Here is a 20,388-nt window from a genome sequence, read left to right on the forward strand (position 1 = left end):
AAAGTTTTAAGCTATGTAGAACTACTTGCCCAAAATGAGGCACTACTTGATCTTTTACAAGTCTCATGTGACTGTGAGAAGGTAAAATTGAGGAGGGTCTAGATTAGAAATTGAAAAGCTTGTCAACATAATTTGACAAAGTCTGAATGAGAATCCATGGCTCAAGGTGAAAAGGTCTTTTATTGTGTAGAATACAGTGAATTGATTCCATTAAAGTTGATACTAAGTTATGAAACCATACACATTGTAAAAGTTTCAGGAAAGCACAAATACAGTTACTCTAACTAGACTGGGTGTTAGGTGTTTATGAAAACCCGTATGGTATATCATTGAGTTCTGGACCATGGTGTGTGGTAAAAAATACATGCCATTAACATACTTGGTTTATAATTTTCCATGTGCACTGCTCATTGCTTATCCTCATTATGGCTGATTGAAACACAGGTAATTTATAGGGAAGCTTTGGAAGATGTGTGAAAGATGGCTAAGCCTCCATCAGCCTGTGTCTTTGAATGATGTAATCAAAGAAGACTGCTTTGACAACCTGTTCACTTATCTCATATTGTTACATAAATAATAAACAATCTCCTATTGGTTTAAACCTTTTGTTAAAGCAGTTAGCCTTACCTTAAAGAATACAAAGTCTGAACAACATATAAAATCCATGGCAGTTACTCATAACCTTTTGCAGGGTTATCATCCTGAGAATTTAAAAAGTTCTGGAAATATTTTCCACAGAAGTGCTTACATTCAGCATATATGTAGCATTTTGCAAATAATTTCCTGAATTTATAAAAGTACATGCAAGGATTTAAATATTTCTGGTCTAAAGAAGTTTAAAATTTAGGCATAAAACAAGTGATTCCCTGTTGGCCCTATGGAAAAGCTAAAATGGCATAGATGGTTTCAAACCTCGTGTTGGAGATTTTCATCACTGAGAGATGTAGGTCTATGCCACCCTAGTTCCACAGAGCTGGGTTATCATGCAGCAGAGTCAGCTGCAGGTCACAGAGTTGAGAGAGCTACAGGCTTGGTACCCATCTTGTGAAGTTGAAGAAGGACAGGCCTGTAACCTGTTACCCCTACTGGGTAATCTGTAATCTGTAATCTGTAATGTATTACCCAGTAAGGACTGTAAACTATAAGTAGGTATTTGTTGTTGTTATTATTATCATCAATTTGGCCTTTCAGTTGTAAGGAAAAGATCCCATGAAAATAGACTGAAGCCCTGAGGTTTGGTGGTAAGAACAGAATTGGCATTAAGGGAGGTTGGAATCTCAGAAATGGCAGCAGGCCTTTTGATGTTATGTTTTAGAAACTGTGGTTTGAATTCAAGGCAGCTGAGACGAGGTTATGGTGTCTCTTTTTAGAAATAAAACTTTTTTGACTCTATAAAACTGTGATTTATCATTATGTCACTCACATCCTCCATTTGTCTATTTGGCTCGCTGTCAATTTATTTCTGTTCCCTTTACTAATGTCATGCTCCTGCCTATGGTAAAGCAAAAAAGAATTTGGTTCATCTAGTTACTCATAATCACACGCTCTCTATATTTTTCACACTAAACTACCACATGGGTTGTTGTGCTATTTAAATATTGATCGCACTGGAGTTTGGTACACATTGTGGTGGTACAAATATCTAAAACTTTAGAGAAGAGGAAGTATCATTACATGAAACAGAACTTGCTCTCCAGAGCTTAGAAAACAGCCCACAGAATATTTCCTCAGTAGAAACTATGAATGGCACAGCCCCAAAGACTAAAAGATAATGTGGTTGTGGCTGGCATTGCAATTCTCTGATACAGTCATTAATGTGATAGTAAACCTGCTCTCTAGGGGAAAAGGAGTTCTGATTTGTAATGTTTGCCAATAGTCTGCCATTAGTCAATTTCAGCTATCTGTGGTTTTAAAACTAGCCTTAAAATTCCTAAATATTTAACAATTGTCTATTGTAAGCCAGAAATTTCCAGTGTCAACACATTACCAATAAGAGAACCTGTGCTAAACCAGTAAATTGGTAAAGAAAAAAAAAACAATTAGACATCCCTCACCCCAAGATTGGAATTGGTCACATGGACTAGAGAAATTAAAGGCCCCTGGTGATTAAGGGTGAAATTGCGGCATCTGAAGGTCTTTAAAAAATAAACTAAATTGTAGTTCTTGGTTTTGATCTACTTTAAGGGAAGATGAATAAAAACAAACTAGTAGTCGCTTGGATACTCATTTCTATCATTCTTCTTAGCTCCTATTAAAATGCATGGTTCTAATATTTTTGAATAACTTAATGTTTCTAAAAATTAAGGAAGTTCTTGAATAACTGAACAGATTTGCTTAATAAGCAGATGCTACCACTTTCAGGAGCATTGACAAAAAAAATCTCAGTTGTCTCCTTGGGAATTGCAATTCCTGCTACCTTTCCAGAAATACCACGTGTTCTCCAGTGAAAAGGTGTTTGAGAGATCTGTAATTAGACTCGACAGGAGTTTAATATATTGAAGACCTAACACTGATTTGATTTTATATTTGCATTGATGATCTACACTTATACTTGATTTTCCTAACGAAGTCTGACACTTTTATTGGAATATTTGAAAAATAGAAAGGAATGGCTTACATGAAATATGACAGCATAGTTCAGACCAGATGGAGGCTATCTGCATTGATGTGATATGGCATCGGAGGAGCTGGTAACTGCTGGGCTCAGTATGACTGTTAATGAATGGTAAACCATTGCACTGTGGAGATGAGGCAATCAGACCACAATACTCTCTTCATTCATGACAAATTTGGGGCCATGTGGTACACAGAGAACCTCCTATTACCTCAAACCATATATTAACATAAATTAGAGAAACTAAATGGGGAAAATCATTGCTATGAGTTGGGAGTGGTACCATAGGGATTATGATGACTAAAAAAAAAGAAGTGATGGAGGTTGATGTAAGTAAGTGCAAACATTCCATTTCATGTCTGTGAATTTACTATAAACACAAAAGATAATCTATTTTTCCTCAGAATTTCCATCCTGTCTCTGGCTATACCATATCCAAAGTCATGGAAGCCAGGTCAATATCTTTTTCTTTTCCTGTTGCCTATTTTTCAGTTTGCTTGGCATCTTTCCTGCTTATATTGCTTGAGCTAGTTGAGTTTGAATTTCTGTAAACTTTCAGTTTAACACAACCTGATACAGGAATCAAGCACTGAACTATGTTTAACAAGGCTTACTCTAATACACAATTCTTTAGCTGGACATTTTAACAGTGTTAACACGTGAATGTATCTGGCTTTTTTAGTGCAGAGTTCCTAACAGTTGTGGTTCCTTTGGTAATTCATAGCTTAAGTTACACCAAATTCTCCCTCTGAAATTTGTTTCAAGATGTTCCTGTGTCTTGGCAAGTACCATCCTTTCATAGGGCCATATCATTTGATGAGTCACTGTCTTGTGGCCAGCAATTATAATTCCTCCAAAAACACCCAAGAAAAATCTAACCTCTACAGAAGCATGACCCTTCTCAAATTCCTTCTTTTTATCTGATTCCTCATATATAAGAATAAATACAGTTATATAGAAGATTGAAATGAAATATATTGAAGTGTGTGCCAGGGATGAAGGTAGTTCAAGGTGAGTATTTTTGATATAACAGATTACATTGATTGATTTTTACAATTGGAAGTAGACTTGCATTTTTTGGATGAACCTCTCTTTTTTTTTAAATTTTTATTTAATTATTTTTCAAGTACATTTTTTGTCTATTTTTCCCATCCCAGTGAACCTCTCTTTATCATGATGTATTATTTTCATGTGTTGCTAGATATTGCTAAATTTTTTTATATTTATGCTAAATAAAATATTGCTAATATTTTCAAAGAAATTTTATGTCTATGTTCATGAAGAACATCAGTCTCTGGCTTTCATGTCTGGCTTGGGGCATGTGAAGTGTTTATAATACTCCCTTATCTTGCTCATATCTGTAGGTTCTGTATTGATGTTTTCTTTTTCATTTCTCATATTGGTAACATACATTGCACTCATTTTGCCTTTTAGTTAAAGATTTAGCTAGATAAATATTTATTCTATCTAAAGATTTCTCAGTTTTAGTGTTCTTCTGAAAGACTGTTTTTAAAAAATCTTTTCCCCTTTGTTCTTTGAGTTACATAATATCTTTTGGTATATAGTCAATATCACAAACTATTTTTGTCATAACAATGCCCCTGTTGAACTGATGTAGTAATTTTTTGCCTTTAGTTATTGTATTTTCAGCTTTAGAATTCCTAGTTAGTTTTATTTTTATTCTTTTAATTTCTCTTCAGATTTCTTTTGCCATTATATAATTATCATATTTTCTTTAATTGCCTAGACCCACTATTCTTTATTTTCAGAATATATTTATAGTAATTGGTTTGAAGTCTTGTGTATTTAGTTCAACATTTGGGACTCTTTCTGATCATGAGTCATATTCATCAGTTTATTTGTATAGCTAGTAATTTTTGGTTGAAAACCAGACACTAGATAATACATTGGAATGATTCTTAATTCTATTTTGTTCATCTAGAAATTGCTGTTTTTAGCTATTTTTCTTTGTTTTAGTATGCAATTAAGTTTCCTGGTCTCCAAAGGTGAAATCTGGCCTCTCCATGTTGTGGACCTGCTGACATCTCTGCTCACTCTTTAGCCCTGGTCCCTAGGACTTTGTGACTGGGTAGTTCAACAGTGAGGCAGTGATTTAGACAGAGGCTACGCTCAGACACCAACATCCAGTATGTTTTCTATTCTATGCACCCTGACCTTTGGGCTGAAGAATGCATTCAAGGTGTGGCACACTTTCAACTTTCCCCAGGGTTATAATATTCTTCTGTTGCCCTGCTTGCATGCATAGTTTAGAAGTCATCCAGGGACGAGGGGAATTTATCTCAGTCATTCAATGAGTATCTTGACTCCCAGTTCCTCCCATATGGTTTCTAGTTGCTGTGCTTTTGCCCTTGAACGAGATTTCTTTTTCTTACAAATGAAGTTGTGGTTTTCATCCTCTGAGTTGGGAGATGGGAACAATCAAGTGTGGAAAGACCACAAGTTCCCACTTTTAAACCAATAAAACAGCAGTTTTTTATGAATAAACACTTCTCAAGTAGTTGCCTACCTTTGGTCATTTTCAGTTCTTGAGGTAATTATTTTGAATAATTTCAATCTATTCTATACTTTTTTTTATTACTTAAAGGAATAACCTGACTTATTCATGACTCTAGTGCTAGCAATGGAATTATGATTTTCGGGATTTAATTCTATATAATTTTTAAAGTAACTAATTGGAGCCATACATATATCATGGACTTAATAAAAATTAAGTCCTTTAATCCTAATAGAAAGTACTAAATATGGGAATATAATAAAATTTTTTTAAAGACAACTTTCATATAAGTAGATGTATATAAACTTTGCTACTTGGAGATAAGCAAGTGACTATCAAAAAAAGCCCACTGAATTTTTGAATCAGAAAACTGAACACAGTTGATTAAGTTTTTTTGAAATGATAACTGCACTTGGGTAATGACAAAAGTTATTTAACAAGACATCAGTGACAAATTCTATTAAAGTTTTCTTTCATTTAATGCATCCTTTTCTTTGACCAACTTTCCATAATTTATGAAGTGGAGCTTACTCTACTTGTTTTGAATATTACATCTTATTCCTGATAATAAAGTTGTGCTAAATTTTAATGCATCTTTACTTGTCTAAGCAAGCTTTATAAAGACTTTGTGAAGGTGCTGAATAAATATTTTCCATTTATAATTATAAAATGCTTATTATTCAATAAGACACCAGGCAAATTAAAATTGAGGGATCTTTAGGAACAAATGATCTATACAGAGGACTGAAAGATATTTAAGACAAATGGCAACCAAAGAAATATAAGTTTGAAATATAAATGAATAAAAGTCATTAAAGTTTAAAAAAGAAGAAGGAAGTTTATATTATTGCTTGATGTGGCTGCTGAGAGAACTCTATATAAAGTAGAAAGTCATACAGTTTCAAAGATTCTTTTTTCAGAATCATCTACCCTTAATAGCTTTTTAGTCGTAGAGTGCAAAATTAATAAACAAGATAACCCATAAAATGATTAACATCCAGAATAATGTAAACACTAGCTAAAAATGACATTAAGCGGTCAGTCCTAACAACTTTGCCATCTATTTTCCAGGTGGACATTCCTTACATTATTCTTGACATTAACCATTAAAAAATTTTAAAATATACTTTGTCATGTCAATGACTAATTTAACTTATTAGAAATATCTACCTTAAGTCAGTATTGAAATCAAGCAGCAAGAACATTGATGGAGAGAGAGAGAGACAGAGAGAGAATGAGAATGGCCAAGAGAGAGGGAGGGGGTAGAGAGAGAGAAAGTCACTGGGGAGAGATAGAAACGATGCAATGGGAAAATAAAAACAAGTTAGTATTTTTTTAAAAACTTTTTACTTAGGAGAAGTTGTAATAATTTTTTTTATGTTAAGTAAGAAAGAATTGATTCTTAAGAAAATTTTGTTAGAAATTATACTTTCTAAAATGTAATACTTATTCTTTCACAACATTTTATTTTTATACTATTTAAAACAGATAAAATAAGATGAGGTAAAGAATGTATTAAGAAAAGAAGCGTCAAGCTATTGGTCTCATTTATATGATAATTATGTTATAATTAACAAAATTCCTATCACTTTCCATCATTCTAATTAGCTCATTTCCGAACCTGCTTGGTCTGCAATGTTTCTACCATATCTTTCCTAAGCATAATTTTGCGTGTTTGCTGTCTCTCTTTATAATGAACTTTAATTAGTGTTTCCTAGGTGGGAAAGTTATTAATGAAAAAAATTGTGTGAAATTTGAGGTTTATTGTTTTAGTTTTTCATCTTTCTTGTTTTCCCAATGCCGAGGTTAATAGTTTTTCCCTAACATTGTAAGTATGTTGACCCATTGTAAATATGTTTTCTAACATTGTAAATATTCCTAAGGCTGGAAATTTGAAGAAGAGAATTTACCTACATGTGTTAATTAATCAAAATAAGATTAATTTGGCTGAATTTTTGTTTGTTTCACTCAAGAGACAAAAATCCAGAAAGCAAAATAAATGAATTTGTATTCTACCATTTAAAATATTTGTTAAGAGCTTAATGTTTGAAAACAATCATAATTTTGTTGTAGGAAAATAAAATTATCCATCAACACATTAAAGATAATTATATATTTTTAATTACATTTTATTGATTATGCTATTACAGTTTTCCCAGTATTTTCCCCTTTGCTCCCTCCACCCATCACCCCCCACTCCCTCAGGCAATCTCCACATCACTGTTCATGTCCGGGTCGTGTGTAGGTTCTTTGGCTACTTCATTTTTTATACTGTCCTTTACATTCCCATGGATATTCTGTAACTACAGATTTGTATTTCTTAATATTCCCACCTCTTCAACCATTTCCCCAAACCCCCCTCCCACCTGGCAACCATCAAAACACTCTTCATATCCATGATTTTGTCTCTGTTCTTCTTGTTTGTTTACTTTGTTTTTTAGATTGAATTGTTGCTAGATATGTATTTATTGCCATTTTATTGTTCATAGTTTTGATATTTTTCTCAATATTTCATATAAAAATGGTTTGGCGATGATGTACTCCGTTAGTTTTTTCTTGTGTGGGAAAGTCTTTATCTGCTCTTTGATTCTGAATGATAGCTGTGCTAGCTACAGCAATCTTGGCTGTTAAGTTCCCAATTTTCATGACTTTGAATATTTCTTTCCAGTCCCTTCTAGCCTGCAAAGTTTCTTTTGAGAAATCAGCTGAAAACCTTATGGGAACTCCCCTGTAAGTAACTAACTGCTTTTTTCTCTTGCTGCTTTTAAGGTTCTCTTTTTATCTTTAACCTTTGGAATTTTAATTATGATGTGTCTTGGTCCTTTTGCATCATCAGTTGGGACTCTGTGCTTCCTGGACTTGTAAAGGAATTCCTCCACCAAACTGGGGAATTTTTTTCTTATTATTTTTTCAAATTGATTTTCAGTTTTCTCTTTCTTTTCTCCTTCTGGGACCCCTATGATGTGAATATTGGAATGCTAGAAATTGTCCCAGAGGCTGCTTACACTCTCATCATTTTTTAAAATTTTATTTATTTATATTTTATTTAACTTTTGTTTAAGTACAATTTTTTGTCTTTTACTCCCATGCAAGCTCCCTCCTAGTCCTCCCCACCTCCCTCCCATTTCCACCCCTGTTAGTTTTTGTCCATGTGTCCTTTTCATCATTTTTTAATTTAGATTCTTTTTCTTCCTGTTGTTCTGATTAGTTGTTTTTTGCTTCCTATGTTCCAAATCATTGATTTGATTCTCAGCTTCATCCACTCTACTACTGATTATTCTTTATTTTAATTAGTGTATTCTTCATTTCTGACTGAATCTTTTTTTTTTTCCTGAGGTCCACACTGAGTTTCTTCAATATCTTTTTAATCAGTCTTTTGAACTTTGCATCTGATAGATTGCTTATCTCCATTTTGTTTAGTTCTTTCCTGGAGTTTTGATCTGTTCTTTCATTAGGGCCATGTTTCTTTGTCTCCTCATTTTGGTAGCCTCCCTTTGTTTGTTTCTGTGTATTAGATAGAGCTGCTGTGACTCCCTGTCTTGATATCATGGCCTAATGTAGTAGGTGCCCTGTAGGGTCCAGTGGAATAGCCTCCCCTATCACTCAACTTTGGTGCATGAAGTGCACCCTCTGTGTAAGCTGAGTACACCATCCTCTTTAGTTGATCTTTGATTATTTTTGGCAAGTCAGTGGGAGGCATTTACCCAGGCCAGTCAGCTACAAGGACTGGCTGTGACCACTGACCACCACCCTCCACTCTCCATGGAGGATCAGCTGTGCAGGGGCGGGGTGGGGGTGCTTTAACATGGTCTGTAGCTGTCTACTAGGTGTAAAGGTTCTGGGGTGCCAGCCAAAGTCAGCCCCCACCTGTTTTTTTCAGGATCACCCTGCATGAACTACAAAGCAATATGGCGTAGCTGTTACTTGTCTGGACTTGGAGGTTCCCAGGTGAAGCCAAAGTGTAAACCAAGGCTGGCTGCTGCTTATGCCTGGCCTAAAACCACTTAGTGAAAGGTACTGGGACTAGGGGCTTGCTAAGGCCGACTGTTGCTTGTTCAAGAGGATTTAGGAAGTCGCAAATCATGAGCCATGACCAGACATTCATATGGAAAAGCCACTGTTAACTAGTTGAGTGGGCCTCTAAGTTGCGTGAGACCAAGCCTCAGGGAATCACCAGGGTAGGGCAAACAGTGTTAGCCAGGTTGATAGAGTCTCATGTATGGCACCTGCCTGATGGCTCTGTGGCTCTGTGTGGGGGAGGGTTTAGAAAAGGAACAATGGCCTCTGCCCACTTTTCCAATGGGAGAAAGTTGTCCTCCAGCTCTCTCCGTGATGCTAGACACGGTAGTTCCCCCATATGCCACTGCATCTATTTTGAATATGGATGTACCTTTTTAAAAAATAAGTGGTATATGAGAAAGCCCCAAATAACAAAGACAGATTTACAAGAATAAAGAAAATGAGACTTTTACTTGTGCTCATTGTCTGGCATTTTCTTTAGTAAAACCAGAATGTAAAAATATATTAAAAATACAGAACGTTTCTCTTCAAGGTTTCAAATGGTTTTTGGATATGTTTCTTTTTTATTCCTTCCATTGAATGATTCAGTGTTCCCTATTCAATCTGGCACTTGAAGAGTTACACAGTTAGGAGTCAGAAAATGTGCATTTTGACATGTAAGGCAATAGGAGAAAATAAGTAAATGAGATAAAATGTGCTTTAGAAATCAAATAACTCTAGAGATGCCTATAAAAATCTTGAAAATGTGTAATTTTCCTTCTATATACACATTAAGAAACATCAAATCTATTATTATGTATGTCAAAAATTTGCCTTTAGTGGGGAAAAGATACTGTAATCAGATGTGTTATTACTTATATATTTATTTTGTCTCTTCCCTCACCATATTCTAAATAGAATTAAAATTGTACTGCCCAATATGGTGTGTTTATGTATTTATATATACACACACATACATACATATGTGTATATATACATATATATACTTTATATCTATAGTTTAAAACATTTCAAATTTATTACAAGGGTTTTAAAATTTTTGGTTACCCACCTGGTTATTAACATGCAAATCACTCTTTTTTTCACTATTAATTAACATACTACCTAATGAAACATTTTTTTTTATGTACACTGGTACATTTTTTTAGGGGATAATTAAAAATTATCAATTAGATGTGTGTTTTGGTTTCTGGTTGCTAGAGAAGATCTTTAAACACTGCCATAGCCCCTATTTCTCCTAATCCTGTAAAAGCTAAAAAAGAGAAACAGAATTGACTAAGAACAAACATTTTCAAGGCTTAACTAGCAAGAACTATTGATGACTTTGTGTTATTGAAAACTGGATTGCATCAAACTGTTTATTGTCTGACAGGAGGAGTAATAATCAAATGAAAAAGGGAGGGGGTTTTTTGTTCTTTTTTATTCCTTCCATTGAATGATTCAGTGTTCCCTATTCAATCTGGCACTTAAAGAGTTACACAGTTAGGAGTCAGAAAGTGTGCATTTTGACATGTAAGGCAATAGGAGAAAATAAGTAAATGAGATAAAATGTGCTTTCCACTCTCCCTAGTTCTGAAACCTCTTTTTATTCCTAACTTGGAGGCAGACACAGTCTGAGGAAACTTCTGCAAACTTGCTTTCTTGGTCCTACAACTTTTCATAGCTCTCTGCCAGCAACATTGACACAAGGTTTTGGGGGATGGATTTGGTACTTTTTTGTCTAACTTCATTCTGCCTTGGCCAGCCATCACCACTCAGGGACAAAGGTTCTCAAATAATAAAAATATCTTAATTTCTTCCATATGTCTAATAAGTTAGTAATGATTGAGCTCTTACTGGTGGACTACAGATGCTTTACCTCATTTAACCCTCATCACAGCCCCTCTGAGGCAATCTCACTTACTACCAATGAGAAAAATGAGGCCACGTTGTAAAGTTATCCACGTTGTAAATGTCAGAGTCAAGATTCGAACTTCGATTACACTGAATCCCAAACAGATGCTGTTCACCCCACTCCCCACTGCCTTCCCATGGTCACAATATAGAAAATGAAGTTTCTTCATTCTGTGTAAAAATGAAAACAATTTAACGTATTCTACTCATGGCTTTTCAGAGTGTCTTATTCCAGGACCAACTCTCTGGCATACAAACACATCTAAACCATGTTATTACCAGATTTCTCTGTCTCTCACTGGGTGCATCACTGGCTTCCTCCTCCTCATAGCTTCCTTCACTTCAAAGTCTCAACTTTTTGTTCAGAAACTGCAAAATAGTTAACTCCAGATATTACCCCAGGTACAGATCATCCATTTTCTCAAGTCTGCTTAGTCTGACATGGCCTTCCTTTGCTTCTTATCCTTGGGCTACTTTACACCTAGAGACTAGAGATCAAAGTTATGAACTGTTCCTTGATCTTCCTCTGTAGGGTTCCTGTTTCAGTCCATGTGAGATTATTGGTAAAAGAAAAATGGACAGTTACTTAAAGATATTTTGGGCAACTGATGAAGTGAAAGGCAGAAAATTGAAATACTATAGCAATAAACTTAATGGGCAGATTATCCATCACAGACCTTTGATACTAAAGAGGCAACAAAAGATCATGTAATCTTAGTTCCCTTATTTCACGGTAATGAATGTAGAGTCAAGGGAGGGCAACTAACTTGTTCAAGGTTTCTGGGCTAGTTAATGCTTGTTAGTGGCGAATTGGGGTTAGCCTTCTAGATTCAAATGTCTTTTCTATTATAACACACTCTTTCCTTGTCTTATTTCAATGAATTTTGTAACATTTATTTATTTATCTATCTAACCATTAACCCATCCGGTCTGAAACTATAATTCAGGGCACACTTATCAAGGACATATTACATGTAAGGCAATGAAAGCACTGGGAGCTTGTAAGCTCCTATGTATGATCCAAGGCCCAACCATATATGAGTAATTTTACTGCAGATCTTTGTATATTGATTCAGTGTGGGTCACTAAGCAACTTCATTGATATGAGAAGAAAACAAAGCATTTATTTTGCATAGTATAACTTTGTGACTAAGTAATTGTTCATCTAATCTATGAAGTCTGTAGAGAGGAAAAACTAGATGAAAACGAACAGGTTTCTAGGCAGGAAGCATAGAGTAGAGGTCCTTGAAGGAGGTATTTTTGTCTAAGGGTTTGTGTGAGGAAGGGTCCAATTCTAGGAAGACCATCACGGATTGAGACAAGTTTGGATCCTATATAATGTGGCAGAGATAGGCAGAGATGAACCACAGCCAGAAGCATTCTGAAATTTTAATATGAACCCAGCCAATGGTGTGTGTATTTGAACCAGATGACCAGGAGACTGAAGTTTGTTTGCTTGTTTTTGTTTATAAATCACACCTTGAAAAGAGATTAAAGATAGGAGACTAAGAGAAAGTAGTTTGCCTACTTTCAGATTGCTTAATACATTTATTCCTTGGAATAATCAGTGAAAAGAGAATGGCTTTGACATGACAATTCAAGAGTTCCTAGTACCATGGTTTTTTAATATGCTGTAGAAACATGATTTTTCAAATCTTTCTGGAAGTTGGGATGAGGGCTACATTCATTAGTAATTTGAATGAACCTATCAGTAATTAAATGCTTATTAGAAAGAGTTGAAATGACTCTTAGTGGACTCGTGTTGGTACAAAAACTTACAAGGCTATGCGCAGGTATCAATCGCTTATGGTTATTCATTAATATGATTGTCTCCTCCAGCAAGACGGTGTCAACTATCTAAATATTGGTCCAATTATACAGCTGTATGACAATGTAGCATAACTTCTTGTTACAAAATGAGTAATTTAGAGATTTTCCTTAGAATTTGTATTATTTCTTTCATCAGTTTAAATAGGGTTAAAACATGTAGTTGAAAAATGTAAAAAGCATCATTCAGATATCATGTTTATATCATTCAGATATGTCTTATCCTTGAGATATAAGGAAATACGTGGTTAATTTATTTTATACATTTGTAATAGAGCATTGGACTAAGAATATAAACTCTTCAACTTTGTCAATTGTCCTATATATTAAGATTTTGTGTTTCTGCTCTGTAGAGATTCTAGGTTTCACCTAACTTAAAAGTTGTCTATTCATAGTTCCACACACTTAAAAACATGATAAAAGGCTAAGGATCTGCTACCCTATTAGAATGCTCAGATGTGAAAACTTATAGAAGACAAAGACTTAGGTCTCAAGGCCTCTGAAATGTTACTTGATTCCTGTTTAAGAAAACCTCTTCCCTGGCTGGTATAGCTCAGTGGATTGAGCACGGGCCTGCAAACCAGAGGATGGCGGTTCAATTCCCAGTCAGGGCACATGCCTGGGTTGCAGGCCAGTTTTCCGTGGAGGACACACGAGAGGCAACCATACATTGATATTTCTCTCACTCTCTCCTTCCCTTTCCCTCTAAAGATAAGTGAATAAAAGCTTAAAAAAAAAAAAGAAAAGAAAACCTCTCATAGAGCTTTTCAAAGAATTCTTCCATCCAGGTCAAAGCTCTGTTCACTACAGAGGTAAAGGAAAAGACAAATATGCATGATTACCTTGCCATGTAGGGAAAGAGCTCAAAATGACATCTAGAAATTAGGGCTTATGTAATAAAAGCCAATTAAATAATATAAAATTAATAATTTCCCATATACAGATTTGCATTTTTAAGAGTAATGTATTCTTTTGCTAAAAATTAACTGCAAATCTTTGGCTTAGCAGACGATTTACTTTACACTCATGTTACACAGATTAAGGAGGCTTTACTCAGAGGTACAAGGGAATGGCAGCTGTACTATCTTGTAGTTACAACGTCACCTTGATACACAGCTTCCTGGCTCACAGTGGTGAGAAAAAGAAACTAGAGAATTACATAGATTTTTTTTTTACTGTTTTAGCCAAGAAGTGGCAAACACCACTGCCAGTTACATTCTATTGTCTGTAAATATTCATATGAACAGCCACAGCTGCAAAGGGCTAAGGCAGCGTAATGTCCCACTGCACTGAGAAAGAGAAGGACTCAATAGGGTTGTGCTCTAGAAATCCCCCGAGGTGGTGCAAGAAGCAAAAAGAGGCTTTGTTCCCACTGACAGGTATTTGTCCAAGAGGATAAGCCGAGCACACCTAAAAGGATAGCACCAAGGTAATAGAGTGTAAGATTTTAAAAACAAAGACAATAACATATTGTGTACTGAATAAATGTTTTAGAAGAATTCACGGAGGAAATGGAGTTGCATAGTATCTTGGAAAATTTCACTGTGTTACTGTAGTTAGCAGTTTGGGTTAATGAACAAAGCTGATACTGGTGGACCTTACCTGTCCACTCACAGGAAGCTCTTTTCTGGGCCCATCTTGAATTGGTGACATTCAGATTTCAGCTTTTTTGATTGTTGCCCTTAGGATGTCACGCTCCAAGGGAGTCAAGAATCACAGTGCTGATGATGACAAGGTTTTTCTCTTGTTGTTTTTTCTGGTGTTGTTAATTTACTAAAACAAAGTTCTGACATGATATATCATGCCTGAAAAAAGTATTACTGCATCAAAATTCAGGAATATGCTGTGAATTTGAAAATTTTTTCTATCCCAAATATTTCAGCATCAGAGTTCTTAATGAGTCAAGTGAATGACAAATAAGTGTCAGGAAAGAATAATGCCTTTCATTTAAGGAATGACCCACTATACTCATTCCAGTTTCTGCGTGCAACAGGGAAGAAAGCTTTCCACAGATGACACACACACACACACACACACACATACCTACACATACACATCCTCCTGAATGGATCAGCACATACAATTGCTCTCCATATATCTAGAGATTGGATGTCCAGCATTTTAACTCTCTTGGGCATGTATATGAAGTATGCAGAAGTGAGCTTCAGGTAGTGAGAAAATTAGTGATCACAGACTTTGCACTATTCCATGGACAGAGTATGGAGTAACTCTTAAACTTTCTCCTTTAACCCCATAGGTTTGGTATAAAATAAGCCTTATTTTCATGTTTGACAAGGCTTTTCTACCACTGGTGTCTATGAATGAAATGCAGGAAGAAATGATGCTAGACTAACACAGTGACAAATAGGACAGAGAGGGGTTACAATTAATTGTGAGAAAGGTCTATCAGTGACTTGAAAAGTAAATACCCCAAATCCAACTCCAGCCATAAAACAATTTAGTGAATAAGGTAGACTTCAATTGTGGTTCAGTCAGGTTATCAACTCTCCTATCCTCTTAGCCCTACATGGCAGTGTTTACTTCTACCCTTACATTGTTAAAAAACATATTAGAAAATTTGTTGCAAGTTATTTTTATTTTAATAAGCATAATAAACAATGCAGTTTTATTGAATAATTTTGCCTAGTATGGCACTTCCTAAAATGATACATTATGAAAAGTTAAATTTCTTTCCTGAGAATCAAAGGTATGATTGGACATGCTTTTCAGAGTACTAATTTGGGTTTTTAAAAAGGCTCAAATATTTCCCAAGATATAATTTCTACAATTAGGATTGATCTACATTTTGGGTTAAATTTTTGAGAAGTTGGCAATGAGATGCATATATTAATTAACATTTTGATATTAATGTATTTGCTGTTATGAGTATGTAATCATTATCCTAGGAGAATTAAGTTAAAACTAATTTAATTGAGGAGCTGGGCAAGACATCTAACTTATTCCAGCTTGGCTACTTATGCCTAACCTAGCTCAGTTACTCTGCATACCATCAAGACTGCAATTCAGATAACTCAGTAATATTGCTATTGGGTTAGAAAAGCTGTATTTCCTGGAATAGTATCTCAATTGGTTAGAACATCATCCAGTTAGTACAAGGCTGCGGGTTCAATCCCTGGTCAGGGCACATACAAGAAGCAACCAATGAATGCACGAATAAGTGGAACAACAAATTGTTGTTTTTCTCTTTCTCTCTTTCCCTCTCCCTTCCTTCTTTCTCTTTCTAAAATCAGTATGTAAAAAATAATTTAAAGAAGAGAAAAGTCTTACAGCATACTATATATCAGACACCAGAATGAAACTCTTTGGAACTGCAGTGGTAGTCACAGCAACTATAGAAGTAACAGATGATTCCCTTGGAGGAAAGCAACAAACTGGAAAAGATGGAAAGATCTAAATGAATTGTGCTATTCACTCAGGTCCCTTCTAACCCTTCCATAACCTGTATTGTGTTTAATATAAAATTTTAATATGTAGAATATTTTGCTGTCATCAATTTTATCAATCAGTAATTGAATCCCTCTGTAAAAAGATGCTATTACTAATACATATTATTATTAGTAGTAATGTATAATGCATTACTCAAATTTCTTGCAAATAGTAATATCTTAAAACCTAGATGGGTCAAACTGTGAATTGTGATGATCATTTTTTACCTGTTATTTATTAGCATCATCTGAACATCTTAAACATGATTTTTGGTATAATAGATTTTATGTAAATATACCTTTGTGGTTGTGTTTGTTGCTTTTCCAATAGAAGTACATTTGGAGCACTCACCTGGAGTTTTCTTTGCCTTTAAGTAAACATTTTATATTTAAGGGTCTTGAAACTGGTTAATAAATTTATTGATATATTAACTCAATATAATGCTTTTAATTGTTATGAAAAATATAAATAAAAAGAGAAGAGATTCACCAAATAAGATTGTCTTGAATTATAATAAAGATAGCAAGTAACAGAGTAAGGAATCTGTTTCTAGAATGTTGCTGGCTGAATATCTGGTGACTGGACTTGAAAGAGAAAGACCTTGTCATGAACCCAGTTTCTTTATAGACAAGGGGGGCTGGAACAGAAGCTCTCACCTGTTTTTACCTTAAGATACTATTTTTTCTTTTTCTTTATTTTTTCCATTTTTTAGTTGTATTTTTTCCACTGCCATTTTCCCCTTTTATACCATCTCCCCACAATCACCGCACTGTTGTCCTTGTCAATGTGTCCTATTTCCTTTTCACTCCATCCCTTGCTACCCCACTCTCCTAGGGCTGACTCTGTTAATGGACTGATTGTGTTCACATAAATGATGGGCCTCTCAGGCAGACCAATGATTAGTGGCGTTTCAAGAAAGCATTCCTAAATGTCTGTTCAACATTGATTTAGGGAAAGACTATAATATGTGGGCTAACTATAGAGCAGAAGGAATTTTGATGACATGACCTCAGTTTAACCTGTTAACATAACAGGATCCCTCTGTTTACCAGGTCCACCCTTCTTAGAAGAGAGTTAGTGATCCTCTCTTGTTATTTTACCATGTTGCCCAATGGTCTTACCTGCCTCACCCAGTGGTATATTAAAGCACTTCTTCTAATCACATAAGTTTCCTAAAAGAAACTCCAACATATAAAACATTCTCCTTCTCATTATATTCCTAGGAAAGGTTTAGAAACCCCTGTAATATTTGTAGAAATGCAATATTATTTCCACATCCCCTTTAGATGCGAGGTTGACAAGGTTTTCCATCAAGATTTATATCAAGTTCAAATTTCCATATGCCTATGTGTTTTACTCTCAATGCAGCATCCTAACAGGCCCCTTTCCAACCTAGTCTAAGTTCTCCTAAGCCAGAATTTCCCTCTGAATAGTTCTGAATTAAATTCTGCTTATGAAAGGCTCTTGGAAGGCAGGCAAGAGGAGACACCTTTATTCTTCAGAGGATGACATATGTAACATTGTTGATGGACAGGAGGTATGAGGCATATTCCAGGCAAGTTCATGAGAAATACGCGCCTCACTGTTGCTCTCTGGGTGTTTATGGGAGCTTACCAGAGCTTTTAGTATTTCCTGGGCACACATTTGAGAATCATACATTTTGGTACTATGGGATATATTAGTAATTATTCTCCTTTAATTTTAGTTCTTCCAGCAGTTATATAAGCCTCTCATTCCCCATATTAAATTCCTTCTTATATATTTCACTTCATATATTTCACTAAGCCAGCTTTGGAGGGGATGTGTTTCCAAGGGCAGACTCCTGGTAGAATGATGGGTGAAGAACTGATGCATAGGCTTCTGTCTCCCACTGGTCAAAGGTCTTTGCATAAGGCACCAATTACTTCCACACTTTCAAATACTTGTTGTGCCTCAGCATTAACATCCAATCCCAGAGACAGGAGGTGAGGGGTGTGCAGTGTGGGTATGAGATGTGGGTTTGTCAGGGTATGCCATATGAAGTTGGTCAGTTTGCATGTGACATTGGTTGCAACAGTGGCCATTGGAGTAGATTAAGTCACCAAAGACCCCAGAAATAGGTGAGGCTCAGAGGATCTGTAGTGAAGATATTTTCACTACATGAGATTTGGAGTCAGCAGGTCTTGGGTTCAAAACTTGATTTATTCTAATTGTGTAACTTGTCAGTTTTGTTTGTCCTTTTTGTATTTCCTCATTTTTGTTAATCATGAGACAATAATGGTACATTATTGTAATGTTGGAGTCACTCTGGAAATGCAATAAAGTACACAGTGTGTTTAAACATGGTACCTGGAGCATAATAATGCTGAATAAATGGTTCTTGCTGTGAAATTATTATCTGTGGTTTTCCAGAGTATTACTGATTCAGGTAGGAGGGAAATGGGGTAACCTGGCGGAGCCTGTTGCTCTTGCACATATGTGTGACTTATCATCATTAGGATGCTCCCCCAATCCTTGGTCAGGACCTTGGAAAGATTCCTCAAGTGATTTTTCTTCACCTTCTCTTTCTCCCAACAATGTGACTACTAGAAAATAGCCTTACACTCCTAAAGGGATGGCAGAAGGAATGAAAACACAGTTGTCTAAGCCTTGAAAAATCATCTTTGCTGGTCTAACTCTACTGTTAAATATAATTGAAAACAAGGGCCAGACACTGTGAGCAGAGACTCATGATGTTGGCAATGCAGCTTTTAATTCTAAAGGCCTATAAAAGGAATAAATCATATAAGGGAAAACACCAGCTAAGAAGGAAGCAAAGTGATAAAAGATGATAAAGATCTACAAAGTAAGATATGAAATTTGAAAGGGAAACACACTTTAACAATCTCTTTCTCTTTCTCATGTGTAAAATTAAATTTGGGAGTTGGTAATACAATGACCTCAGTTTAATCTCTGCTGATCATTAACTGTAGATATTTCACTCCAGAGACTTGGTATATTAAAGTAAATTGAAATTGCATTAATTAATTAACTGTGTTATACATCACCTTATTATAGAGGGTTATACTGCAATGAGAGCCTGTACGTATTATGATAAGCTATTTACTGAATAATAGCAGGTTAGAATTAAAACAAGAAAAACAAATATAAAACAATGAGTCAAGATTTGTGATTCTTGGTGTTTGTTTGTTTTTTTCTTTTAGTTTCTAAAAAAAATCTAGTCAACTCCCTTCTCTGTATGCAGGTAAAAGCACACTTTCCATCACTTTCTTTTTGCCGAATTCCTTCTAGAAAAAAAGACAAATCTCAAAGTTCATGAGGCTCTGCTCACCCAAGGGTCTGGAGATCATCCATCATAGTCTGAAGACCAGAACAAAGCCTTTTCATAACAAGTGGAAATTCTCTCCTCACTAAACTTTACTAACAGTTTCCTTTCAGAGAATGTTGTTTTTAGTGAAATCTTTTGGAAAGCCTATCCTGGCACTTTGGGGCATCTGAAAAGTCAGGGTGTATTTCTCAGGATAAAACAGAAAATAATTCTCTCTCCTAAGAGTTAATTGATCTGGTCATTTGATTATGTTTGTGTAACAGGGTTACAGTTCACTCCTGTTGGCCGAGGGCTCACACAGTTCATACCAGTGACATCCTGTAATTTAAGAGAAAATCACTACAATTAGTCACTAGATGTTACAAAGGCAAAGCAAATTGTTGATTGCCAAAGTTCTGATTTTTAAGCTTTTTTATTGTATTTACTGACATTCATGGTGTATTATTCACTTAGGTCCCCAGCTTTTCTTGATATTGAAGAATTATGGTCACACAACAAAATGAGGGAGGTGGTATAAGATCTTCATTTAAACTAGCTCAAATCAATTGAAGTTGCTGGTTTCACCCACAATATTTTATTTGGGAAGAAAGGTAAATCTGACTACATTTCATTCATTAAGAACTTAGAAAGTCAGTAGGAATATTGATCTAAAATAGTGTTTAGGAACTTGCATTTCTTCACTTGGCTTATTCTTGAGTACAAAGGTGAACTGACTTTTGACTCCAAATCATACACCTGAGTCAATAATCTGAGGTCCCTCCTTTG

Source organism: Artibeus jamaicensis, unplaced genomic scaffold, assembly GCF_021234435.1.
Source record: "Artibeus jamaicensis isolate MK-2021 breed Jamaican fruit bat unplaced genomic scaffold, CSHL_Jam_final contig_851, whole genome shotgun sequence".
Classification (NCBI taxonomy): Eukaryota; Metazoa; Chordata; class Mammalia; order Chiroptera; family Phyllostomidae; genus Artibeus; species Artibeus jamaicensis.